The sequence below is a fragment of the Eleginops maclovinus genome, chromosome 19 (genome assembly GCF_036324505.1).
Source record: "Eleginops maclovinus isolate JMC-PN-2008 ecotype Puerto Natales chromosome 19, JC_Emac_rtc_rv5, whole genome shotgun sequence".
NCBI lineage: Eukaryota > Metazoa > Chordata > Actinopteri > Perciformes > Eleginopidae > Eleginops > Eleginops maclovinus.
In genome coordinates this window covers 1,775,786-1,789,336 of record NC_086367.1, presented here as the reverse complement: position 1 = coordinate 1,789,336, position 13,551 = coordinate 1,775,786, and the positions used below count along the sequence as shown (strand labels likewise).

At 38.7% G+C, this 13,551-nt stretch overlaps 1 long non-coding RNA gene across 1 annotated transcript; it reads right to left on the bottom strand.

Annotated features, from left to right (window-relative positions):
- Window positions 1-9,787: 9,787 nt before the first annotated feature.
- LOC134880981 (uncharacterized) lies at window positions 9,788-12,980 on the bottom strand. The gene is made up of 4 exons (XR_010167985.1): window positions 12,637-12,980; window positions 12,018-12,117; window positions 11,682-11,763; window positions 9,788-10,150 (listed from the first exon to the last, which is right to left on the bottom strand). It is a non-coding gene; the product is annotated as an uncharacterized LOC134880981 (long non-coding RNA).
- Between the last annotated feature and the right edge of the window lie 571 nt (window positions 12,981-13,551).

Below are 13,551 nucleotides of genomic sequence, written 5' to 3'. Positions count from 1 at the left end.
CCATTGTCCCCAATGCCTGTAAATGGCCCTGTCACCTCTCACAACTCCACCCAGCCCCTGACCATCGGCTCTCAGACATTTTTCACACAAGTCCCTGATTCTTCTCCCCCCGCAACCCCCCCACCGGCTGACGGCACCTTGTCTTTCACAACCAACCAGGTGAGGAGGGAGCTGCAGAGGTGTAAAAGAAAAGAAAGAAAGATGTACTTTTATTAATACCCGGAAATTCGAGAATAAGGCACGGAAGATAGCGGGTCCCGATGGCATCAGCTCGAGACTCCTGAAATCCTGCGCAGACGAGGTGTCTGGGATTGTGGAGTTTCTGTTCAACCTGAGCCTGAAGCAAGGGAGGGTACAACTACTTTGGAAGACGTCCTGTGTGGTACCTGTGCCAAAGACCCCACATCTCAGGGACTTCAACAGCTACCGGCCAGTGGCGCTAACATCGCAGCTGATTGAAGACCCTGGAGAGGCTGGTCCTTGGACACCTTCGGCCCCTTTTGAGACCATCGATGGACCCACTGCAGTTCGCCTACCAGCCTGACATCGGGGTGGATGACGCTGTCATCTAACTGTCGCTCTTTCTGCTGAGGAGACTGAGGTATTTTGGGGTGCAGGGGGCACTCCTTCAGACTTTCGGTGTCTCACGGAGAGATACCGCAGGTCCTTCCTTCCTGCAGCGGGCAGGATCTACAACCATCATGGCCATGACACATATAACAACACTGACTATAACACCCCCTGTTGTGTGAATAACTGTGCAACACATATCTGGCTGCTATACTTGTATTTTTGTGTATTTTGTAAATTGTGGGATTCTTGTTTTTAGTATTTTGGTGAAACATTAAGCTTTCTTTGGCTCTTTCTGCTGTAACAATGCAAATTTCCCCTCTGTGGGAATATTAAAGGTATTCTGATTCTGATCCTATGTCCCTCAGGTGTTGTTGGAGACTAAAAATAAAGCTAACTCACAATTGTTAAATCACCAGAAACCTCATGCCACATGAATGCTGGATATGTAAACTGACGACAATTTGCTAATATGTCAGCCATATCAACTCACCAGGACAGAAATATGATCAAAACTAAATCATTATTTATCTTTGCTAATGGCACACTATGGTAGCATACATTATATAGCACTAGTTTTTGTAATGTTTGTTGAATTAATAAGAAGATTTTTACCAACAGACAGAAGACCACTACTACTCATTCACATTAACTGGATGTACGTGTTTACTGCCCAACTGGAATTTGTTTGGACATTGTTATCATAACTGGTATAAATGATATGGACAAAATGATTTATTATAAAGCAAAACTATTTCTTAAACGGTAGTGAAAACACACCATGCCAACTCATAAACCCAATTCATAAATCTAATGAAGTAAAAATAATGAACTGTATGTATTGAAGTTACCTTCCAAGTCCAAAAAACTTCTGAAACCAGCCTTGTATTCATAGTCAGGTCTACATCCACTCTTTATATAATTTCAACTATACTATGTTTTAACTATATTGAAAAGTACTCCAGCACTGACATTTATTTAGCACAAGGCAACACAAATAATTTTTTCGAACCTGCTATGATGGATTATTTTGTGATTGTTGGCAATGATGCTGTCAAGTGATGGGAGGATGTGTTTGTCTCTGGTGTGGGAGGGGAGTCCCTGGGACTGAGGATGCTGGATGCTTGACAAGGACACGGGAAGGCTCCCGAGAGAGAGTGCACATGAAATGAAATATGGATTGACCAAATCTATTTTCTGTCAGTACAATTGAACAGAGTGAAATATCAAAGCAGAGGTGTACCTTCTAATGGTCACACACACGGTGCTTATCACAGGCCGTGACAGATAAAGATACTTCATCGCTCTCAGGGATTGAGTATATTGATGGGTGTTAAAGAGTGGGGCTCTCCGAAGGAGCATGTGGGTGGAGCTGACAGAGTGTGAAGCGATCAAGCATTGATTTGTTTGCCTTTCACAAATCTATTGTCCTCTTGTGTTATGGGTGGTCAAGGAGACGTTTGACTTTACTATTGTACGAATAACTAAACACTTTCGGGCTTTTTGTCTGACTTGAACAGCAGTATATGCTTTGTTTGTAAAACATATAGTTTAAGGCCACATAGGACCAACAAGTTTGCACGTGCGTTGTAAGAGATGTTGCAGTATAACAGTAAAAGGAAAGTGTTTTGGAATTTTGGAACGCAGCCTCTGTAAGAAATGAAGGATAGGAAAACATTAAAATATGTTTATTAAAAGATGAACAGAGACATTATACATTAAACAAAATGGGAGAAGGAGTCAGAAACACAAATATCAGAAGAGACCTGGATAGAAATATGTTAGACACAGGCGACCACTGCAAATTCAAGATCTTTAAGAGAGTTCGGCTGGAAGAATGTAGTGAGATTTTTCATAACTCCTAAATTAACAGCACTACAAACAGGCACGCAGAGCCGAGGCTTCTGCTGGAGACACTGTGGTACCCCTATGGCTAACCACTTTCATGTTTTTTGGGCCTGTCCGAAAATCCAGTCATTTTGGAGGGAGGTGTCAACCGAGATAAATAAAATAATAGGGATAGATTTAGATTTTTCTTTTGTTATTTTATATCTCGGTAAAATCCCGGAAACAGTCCTACGTAAGGACAGGTACCTGTTAAAGATTCTTCTGGCAAGTGGTAACAAAGCCATAACCAGAAGGTGGTTGCAACCAGATCCTCCAACATTGAACCAGTGGCATAGGATCATTCAAGAAATGTACTGTATGGAGAGACTTACCTTTGTTTTAAGACTTCAGTTGGAGAATTGTATGGAACGCTGGGAAAAATGGATCGTGTATGCACCTTGAATAGTGTGACATTTGGCTATGATGTATGTGTATATATGTATAACTGTAAAAGAATATTTAGATTTTAACTGTATCACCCATGATGACCTCACGTTCCTTGTACACGTAAATAAATAAAAAGTTTTAAAAAAAAAGACAGTCTCTCCTTTCGACATTTGCAAAAGCAAAACATTTTGGGGAGATCTTGTTACTTTGGTTTTACCATACATGTTATAGTATTTCTTTATTCTGTTTGAATGTGTGTTTTTATTTAGGTGCTTGCAGAGAAGACAATTCAATGTGATCATTGGTAAATGTTTCTGCATATTAAATGTGTTTTTCCTTTCGGAAAAAAAACAAAACGAAAAAAGATGAACAGAGACACCAAATGTTCTTAGGAGCATGGATGCAAGAGTAAAAGTCAGATGGTTTGTACTGTTTATCATTTTACCTCAACTATGCTATATTATTTAAACTTTACTGCTTATAGGACACGTGCATAATTTCTATGACCACATATGGTCACTCATGAGCAAAGCAAAATAATAGGTTTTTAGCCTCATAGAAGCGTAGAAGGACAGTATAAACTTGAGCAGTAGCTAACAATCTGCGAAATTAGCAAAAATGATGTATGGATGTGATCAAAGGCAGTAACAATATCTGGGATATATGATACAAATAAAATGTGCCAACTGACTTTCTTCTTTATTTTTAATAAGGAACTGACAAATTGTAAAATTGACATTTTTCTACTGTACTCCATTAACCACTGGGACACTGGTTGAGGGGCAGTCTACGTTGTTTTTTTTGGTTTTTTTTAGCGTTTTAATGCATTGCTTAATAAATGGCAATGCTGTATGGAGTGCTTAAGCACAATATGAAACTGAACACATTATATATAATTTAATATTATAAACATGACGTACAGATGGTGGATTTTGCTCCTGAGCTGTAGCAGGTGTATTTGGTCCTAGTAATATCAAGGGTAAGAGCTTAAAAACGTGTTTATTTATGTCTATCAGGTTTGGTGTAATATGTTCATGTGTTTATCTGATTAGATTGGCAAAAAAGGAAAACTAATATATTTTGTTAGACTATCTTGTACATACATATGAACACTAGATGAACACTTTTAAACTCAGTTTTTGAATAAAAAGTTCTAAATTAGGCCTAATCTATGTTATACTCTTTGTATGTAGTATTTGCGTTATCGTACATATTTTCAACATCTTTCAAACCCAGAGAAACCTTTTATTTCCCACACAAGCATCTGAAACGTAATGACGTAATGTTCTTTGCGTATGTGTCAGCTTTGTGGGTGCCTACACGCAGCTGCCAAATTGACTTTTTAGTACAGTTTAAGCCATATCTTTACCATACTCTTTTTAGTTTGAGGTTGTATTACCTATTTTTCTTTTAAAAGATAAAGAATTTCTGTGATAATGCGTCCGATTGTTAAACTGAACAACAAGAGGGTGAATGTTAGCGGTTAGCTCTCAGCAATCTGTCGGCTCAAGAGTACCGAAAACACAGATTTTCACCTAAAACTGCTTTTTCAGTACTTTTACCAGTAACACCAAATTAGAGGAGGCAAACTCTGCGGATTATGCAACCCATCAAATTCAGTCCTAAGTTATTGTTTTGATAGAGAGACCCTTAATAGCAGAATATTACATTTTGCGCATTTCCATAGCTAGTGTAGGAAATGTTCTTTTTATTCCAAGCCCAGGAGTCGATTAAAAGAAACAAAGTGAAACTCCTCATGCAAGTTTCAAAGGAGTATTTAATAAAAGGATGCAGCAGTAGGTTTTCAAAAGTTTCACAGCTGTGGCTCAATAGCCCGGGACACGCGTCCACAGGCCGCTGACTGAGTGGAGCTCATCAGTAGTTACTGTCTGGCGGTCCGGAACAAAAGAGAGCTCGATTTCACAATACAAACATGCTTTATAGAACCACCCCTTTCCGGTCATACAATAAACAACTTCAAAATAAGACGCGCTTCGCTCTCGTGCTCTCCTTGGTTGGTAGCGGGGGACTGGATCCTGTTGGCCGCTTGTCACATGGGGTTCTCCGGACTCTTCTATTGGCTGACGTCGTCGGGGGCGGGTCCTCCTTTGACGTCACCGTCGCCATCTTGTTAGTGATGTCCTGAAGCGCTCACCTACGATATTCTTATTATGCAATCCTTCTGAGGTTTATAAGTTATTAAACACGTAATAGTATCATTGCAGCATCAATGAGAGAGAGGTAGAGGCGGTGTGTTTAGTATGTAACTCCACCCGTCCTTCTCCCTCTACTCATATATACAATACAATATTAGCTATATGCTATCTGAGGCTAAAAACAACATCTGGTAATACTACTGGAATTGGACATATATGATCCGTTCCAGGAACAGTGAATTATCTTTTAATGTTCCGTTTCAATATATTGATTATTTCTAACACAAAACAGTTTGCTCTAAGAAACTTTGAACATCTTCAAGTGCTATGGTCAAATGTCTAGGTCTGACATGTAAATCAAATGTTCCAACATCAGTTCTTATGAGGAAAAAGCACTCCTATAAATAAAATGATATAAATAGTCCAGAGAGAGAGAACATTCCTCTGCTGAAATCCAAGGCCTGTTATTATACAATTCCTCTCTGTTGAGGAATGGCCTGAGTTCCTTTCAGAATTGTTGATCTTGAGAGTTGTCACCACAACGTTAATTTCCCCGGGGAGAGCCGTATAAATTGCATGCCACAGAACAGAGGTAATGGCTGAGTTCTTGGAGATATGTTTGGCAGCAACTTCCACGAGGCACACAGAGAGCTGCACTGATTCTTCTGTTACTTACAGCAGCACGGCACATTATTTCGCAATTGGGAACAAGTGTTTTGGCTACATCTTTGTATATTGCCTTGCGGTCTCTCAGCAATTTGTTGTTATTATGTTCATATTTTTAAGAGGTGAGGTACATTTTGTGGTAATCAAAGTTTATAGAGTGTTCAGAGTGCATCTGTTGACTGGAGAACGGAAGGCTTTAGAGACATGTTACCCGCAGCGCTGCCACATGAGCTAATTGTTGTCAAGTTTATTCAGCTAGTTTACAGCAGCCCCCCCACATAATCCTTTCAAAGCAAACATATTCAACATCATGTGAATTATTTATACAATCCCTCATGGAAAGCAGGTGGGGGGAAGTTTTACCGCATGCTACTTTAAGATAGTGTAGAAATTGGTAAACAAAAAATATTTAGCAGACATATGGAAGGCATTTAATAAATAGGGATGGATGCAACTTTTTCTCCCCTGATAAAAAATGTATTACCTAAACTCTGGCCATCTGCTGATATCGTTTCCCCTGATATAAGGTCTGTAAAGCTCTTTATGCGGAACTGTATAGCTGCTATTAACATAACTTCTAAACTATAAGGGGAGAATTTCAGACAGCACTAACTTTCTATTGAAATTGTAATACTACTCTTATTTAGGGTTTATGAAATCGCATCATTACAAAGTGTGACTTCCCTTTGTTGAAAAGACAATAACCAAATAACCTATGTTTCTACGAAATAAAGTCTTTTTTCAGCTCATACCAATAACAGAAAGGTTGTTAAAATATGGGGAGGAAAGGACAGCAAAACTAGGCCTGACAAATTTGGCCTCACAACAATAATCACAGTAACATCACAGTGATTACATCCTATCGCTATATAGATCCTTCTAAAAGCTGGGGAACAATAGTCTTGCAAGGGGGTGGGGGGTGTGTGTGTGTGGGGGGGGACAACAAAAAGATTTGTATGTTCCCAATTTCCCTTCTATATCATTTAGAAGTATTTGTATACTGTAGTATTTTCTTAAGACAAAAAAAGTATGTGTTTGTTGAATTCTGGAGGCAGAGAACAGGTCAACAAGATTGCAGGATTGAATCTTATCATGGATTCATGAGAGATATTTACTAATAACACGTGTGTTAATCATTTATTTACCAATTAATATATTTCTATTATATATTGTATATATTTTTATTCAATATTATATATTTCTATTAAATATGAAGTTAAACTTGTTTACTTATTTCAAGTTTATTACATGCACTTATTTTATCAGGGATAGTTTTTAAGTAATTAATATGGACATGTATTGAAGCTCATTGTTTGTGTGCTGTGGAAAAATTATAATAAATAATAAATATATAACCTTTAAATGTAATATGAACTAAGAAGGTTTTGCTATTCTTAGTTGTTGTTTAAAAAAGGAGAAAATCTATATACATTCTAAACATAGCACTCCAATTATCCAACAGTAACTAGGCACTTGAAAGAGCCAAGCCTTTATTTTAACTAAGTTCAACATAATAACATTTGAAACCCTTCAAAGTAAAACAATGCAGTATAACAAAATAATTAAAATAACACTTTAAATGAGTTTGAACAACAACAAAAAAACATCATATACTTATCACAATATATACATATCATATATAGGAAGAACTATATATACATAATTAGGTGTCCAGTGTCCATGCCTCAGGTGGGCGGGGGAGCGGGGATATACTTTTTACTCCTTTTTATTATGTCCTGCAGCCACTGCTCATTTGGCACAACCTGGATGAAGTGCCAGTACACAACTCCCCTGTACTGGCTGTGTCCAGTATCCACTGTCCCAAACTTCCCACACTCTCTGAACATGTTGTGCAATACTTTGATGGTCAGTTTTCGGCTGGTTGGAGCAGGACTAGGAGCAGGAAAAGCAGAGGAGAGGCTGCGATTCAGCGCCTGTGGAACAGTGACCAGGAAAGGCACCTGTGAGGTCACCGGAGTAAATATCATGGAGCCCAAAGGTGAAGCAGGGAAGAGCTCTCTCTGCAGCACCATCTAAGAGCTCAAATGCACCCAGCGACTGCTTGGAATGTCGATGGGCTCTGGGGGATCCTGGCAAACCACAGGGAAGAGGCCGGGCCGAGCCACAAAGTCAGCTCACTCCCCAAGATAGTGTGCCAACCGGTCCATCCGTTCCTCCCTGTGATTCTCCCTTAGCTGCTTCTCCAGTCGTGCTGCGCTGTTGCAGATCATTCATCCCAGAAGCCTCCGAATGACACGGATGTCACAGGCATACCTGAAATGCACATTTTATTTTATTTGTTTCTTTATCCAAAACACATAAGTTATAGGTATATGTGTTTCTAAACTTCATCTTCTGATAGAGGTCATGCCACTTTTGTTTCTTCTTTGCTTTTGAGCTGGTTTAAATTCCAAATCTGTAAAGTAACTAAAGGTATAAAATACATGTAGTGGAGTAAAAGAACACCATTTACCTCTGAACTGTAGTGGAGTAGAAGGAGGAAGTAGTCCATTGTGATACCCGGACATGATTGGCTCTGTCCATTGTTAACTTGCGCCGTGATTAGCTTAGGTCAGCGAGGATCATGATTGGATGACAGATTGGAGATTTGGCAATCACCCCAGATGGGACTCAACCCTATCCGGTAATGAAGCCAGTGCCTTGTCCATTAGGCCACTGGGGCACAAAATACTACAACTTCACCAGTTTGCTAGATATAAAAGCCCAATATGTAGGTTTGAATAACAAAACAGTAGCCTCTGATGCTGCTGCGGCAGCACCAGAGAGAAAACAAGAGAAAGAGGGGAGGGCAACACATGGAGACACAGAAGAGCACTGACACTGACAGAACATATAACATACAACTAAACCAGAGGTTAAAAATGGAAAGCTATCTTAAAGATAGTGTCAGGGCAAGGCAACACAAGACTAACCGAAGACAAGGACTTAAATACAAGCAGAACTGGTCACATGAACAAAACACTGCTGGAGAGGAAAGGCAAAAAGTGCAGCAGATGATAGACTCAGGGAGGCAATCTCACAGATTTTGTTTTTTTAAATAAAACAGAGAACTCAAAGGCATAGGAATGTGACAAAGATAGTCGAAAGTATGATAACAGTAAGGTTATCGTATGACCTTGAGAAAAAAGATATTAAACCCGTCCAACCCCAGATCCACAATATTTCCTTAAAATTACAACTTTTCCGACCCCAAATCCATATAACCCCCTAACAATTACGGCCTTGCAAGGTCGTCTGAAATGGCACTTTGTCTTTTTCAAATCAAAGTCAGGCAATGTCAACCCTAAGAAGAATCATAGCCCGAATGTAGAAAAAAGCCAGATCTATGTGTTTCCGAAATGGCAATTTGTTGATTTCCCAGTAAAAGTAAGCTAATTTGCATAAACTGCTCGATCTCTGAGTTTAGGAGAAATGGCACTTTGTTCATTTTAATTGAAAGTGAGTTGAGTGGTATAAAAATCAACACATTTTAACTTTAGTCAAAATGACACTGTTTATTTCCCAGTAAAAGTGAAAAAATTTGCATGAAAAGCCAGATTTGTAAGTTTAGCCAAAATGGCACTTAAGCACCCTAACCTAAATAGGAAAAAATCCGTAATTGTAAGGAGGATATGTGGATCTCACTCCCTAAACACATCCGTGACTGCCCTGATCTCACCATCCTTAAATCACAAATCAAAACTCACCTTTTCAAAACAGCTTTTAATCTGTAATTTAATCTTGTGTTTTACATATTTCAAGCAAACAAATTACACCACAGAATTGTCTTGGAAAACGAAATATAATTTCATAACAACAATAAACATATAGCAACCTTTAACCGGTGCATCTTAAAAACATCTATTAATAACCTAAATGAAACTTATAAATAACTACATTGAACATTACATCTTAAAACTATACCTATATTACAAACAGAACAACAATAATACAACTTTAAACTATATACAGAATTGATATATAAACTACACGTACAACAACATCTTATACATCTTATCTTGTACAAATATGTACATATAAAAAAAATAAAACAGCAGTAACATCTTGAAAATATACACCTATAAATACAAACCTAAACATTTAAAACAGTAGAACAACAATACATTTTAAAATGATTTATTAATAAGACAGTCCAGAGTATTGACTTATTCTCCTTCTGCAGCCTCAGGACAAGGACCCAGAAGTTGTATAATGTCATGCTGTTTGCAGATGTCCTTCAGTTCACTGAGCTTTATTTGTTTTAGTTTGTACTGCAAATTTTCTGGTACAAGATAAACCAGCAGGGAGTATGCAAAGAGCAGGTCAGGGACAGGCGAGTGTTCCAGGAGTAGGCAAGACGGTAGACGCAGGTACAGGCAGGGTCAGGAAATAGGCAAGGCAGAATAGTCCAGGGACAGGCAGGGTCAGGAAACGGGCGAAGCAGGCTGGTCAGGGGCAGGCGAGGTCGAAACCGGGAGAGCAATCTGGGAAGTAATGCGGGAAAGGCTTGCATGTTGCGAAGTACGATCTGAGGTGAGAGTAAAGGAGGCCTATATACCAATGGAGCTGATGGGTGCAACAGAGTGTGAGAGAGAAACAAGTTGTGGCTACCAGGTGACTAAGGTTACTGAAAAATACTAATGCAGAAAATAGATGAGTGAGGAAGCAGACTGTGACAGCAAAACATATTAACCTATGATACTGAGGATTTGTTTGAAGAACAACTCAGCTAAATAGCTGTCACTTTTAAAAATACAGTAAACATGAGTTTATGACACTGAACAGGTTTGGAAAATATATTATCACCATGGAAAAAAATGAAATGACTTAAGTATTAAACAAATCTATTTTAGCTTTGTGCTTACAGCTCCTCCAGCTCCTCCCAGCTTCATCCTCGGGATGAGGCTCACCCTTTGTAATTGGTTGGTTTCAAAAATGTAAACAGTTATTTTACCTTGGAAAATTGTTATGTATTAAAGTGGCCATAGAAAGCATCCATCTGGTATTTTAAATTGTTCTGTGATGTCTACAAAGAAGGTATATAGCTTAATTGCCTTATTTGGGGGCTCATTTAAATAATTATGATGAGCTCTGCTCTGATTGGTTGGTTTATAACTAGCAATCCATGGCTGCCTCAGAGCCCACAGAAGTAAGGGAAGTTCGCAAAACTGTGAGAGATGAACCATGGAGGCTATTGGCATCCAAACTTACACGTTTGAGCCTTTATCGGAGGAGGAAACCGATGAATTTGAAGAACAGCCAGTTGGTCGGAGATTGGAGAGCAACGTTACGGAGTGGTAAGTGTTAGCGTTAGTGTTTCCAGCAGCTGGTGTATGCAAATGTTGGGGCTGGATTACAGTGAGTGACGTCACACACAGGGATTGTTGTAATTCGCCCGTTTTACCGCTGTGATATGCATATTCATGATTTGCACGTGAAGGAGGAAAAAATGGTGTTTGAGGTTCATGGTATGTCAGTTCAATGTACCAAACTCTCCTTATTCAACTATGCCAAGGTATACAGTTTTCCATTCTATGGCACCTTTAAATATAGTATTTTAAGAAAGGCTGCTTTCCAGTTTATCTTGGTGGGCAGTGGGCTTTTCTTCCTCAAGTAATAAGGTTTAAAATGAACAAGCGTTTCTATTAAATATAGTTTGAGTGTTTTATTGATATTTACTCAGTCTGTGAAATTGTCCATACCACATGGATAACTTTCTCATGGTGAGGGGTATGACGTCCTCCTCCTCTTCCTCCTCCACTTTGTCCTCTACCTCCTCTGGTTTGTACATTACTTCCTCCACCACGTCAATACACTCGTGTAAAAACTCCTGGCTTTACACGAGTGTATTGACGCATTTATTGCAATACAGGTAAGTCACTATTCCATTTTTCACTGGTAACGTATCTGGGTTAAACACTAGTATATTGAAGAGTTTAACAACAACAGATGGTGCTTTATACTAACATCCCTTATGTTGCCACACCTCCTGGCGATGGATGAAATTATCCTTACCCAGGGAAGCCATCTCCTTCTTGAGGGTCCGCTGGATAGTAATGAGGTCTTGGTGACCCGCACCGAGGGGAACATCTCCTCCCTAAAGAAGTTTACAAACATCTTGTCATCCAACAGATAATGCTTGCTGGTTGTGACCTTGTAAATGTTGCGTACATCTTTTACCCATCAGTCATGAAATATCATAAAAGAAGTATTGCTCTAAAAATAAATACATTCCATAGTCTTTACAGGCTCATATATTGAGAGTATTTGAAACACAATTTACTCCAGATTGGCAATGAACTTTAGGTGGCCAGCCAGTCCGTTGTCTCAGGCTCCTCTGGGGAATTTTACCTCTGAGGCCCTTGCTCCTCTCCTTTCCCTTGCCTGTGTCCTTGTTCCTCATCCTCCTGCTGGTCTCCTGGTTGTCAGTCAACTGTTTCATCTCCCAGACCTGCTGGGAGAGTTTCCAGAATGAATTTTTTAGGCTCTTAATGGTCTTTTTGTCCTGCTTCCCCTTTCTCAGGCCCTAAATTGCCAGTTGTTTTGCCTCCTCCATCCTCTTTTTTTTATCTTCTCCCTTTTCAAAAGGAAGCAGTACAAATGAAACGTCTTTACTGTTTGATTTACGATTTTTTACAAATCACTAAAATGGTTTAATAATGTATTGCATTGGACCTGCAGTTTAGGAAATTTGTTGAGATGCAGCGACGCATAATCCCTTAAACAGTCCTTAAGCGGGCATGTTACTGCCACAGCATACCTGAAGACACATTTTACAATTATTAAATAATAACACAGAAGTGCAGACAATATAAAAAAAACTAGTTTAAAGTGTGGAAATCTGTTAGAGGTAATTTTATTACTATTAATGAATGTATGAATTATTATTGAGTGTCTCTGCCTCTCACCTGCCTCTCCTCTGCAGGTCACTAATTAGATGAAAGTCAGTTAACCTGGTACTACTACTTACGCTCCCGCAGTGGCTCCAGCCCCTCTCACTCCCAGCTGCGCTGGCTGCCTCGACAGACAGACGTTGATTTGGTTTTGTTGGTTTACCATTTTGCTTTGTTCACACTTTACAACATCAACATCCAATCTTCACTCATGCTCATCACACACCACTGACTCTACTGATTATCACATCCCATCTGTATATTCAACTTGTTATACTTTTCTTAATAAAGTATATTTTAAACGTCATGATGGTGTGGTTTCCCTTTTTGCCGTTAATGCCTGAGCCAGGTCACAACAGTCACATAGACGCATAGAAACAAGCTCAGCTTCCCATTCTGACTCTTGTTGAGGGCTTCTTTGAATCTGAAAAATAAAATTAAAAAGTAAATTAGGCATATCAAAAATAAAAAGATTTAGCTTCGATTTAACTGAAACTAGGTCTTGTTTGTACTCTTAAATACTGTGAAGAAAAACAGATTACGTTTTCAGCATTTAAAAGTGCATAGCAATAATATCAAAATGACAACCTACATCTCTACCACACAAACTATTAACATATTAAAGCACAGTTCTATACAATTAGTTTACACTTTTATTCCGTGTGGGTGTTTAACAAGTATTATAATAAATGATAAACACACATTTCAAACTCACCTTTTAAAGCTACACTAATTAGATTTACCTGGTCATTTTGTATTAAAAATAACTCTATATGATTGACAACAAAGAGCTTAAAATTGGTATATATGCAATAGTGTTCAGGACTGCCTAGCAAAGTGAAATGCAGGATTTTCGATAACATTGAACAACAATAGCTTACAACCAGAACATTAACTTTTCAATTATTTTAGGTGAAATGATTCCTTTGTTACATTGGTATACAAAGAATTCCATTCCTTTCTTTATAATGTATTATTTTGTCAGACACAGC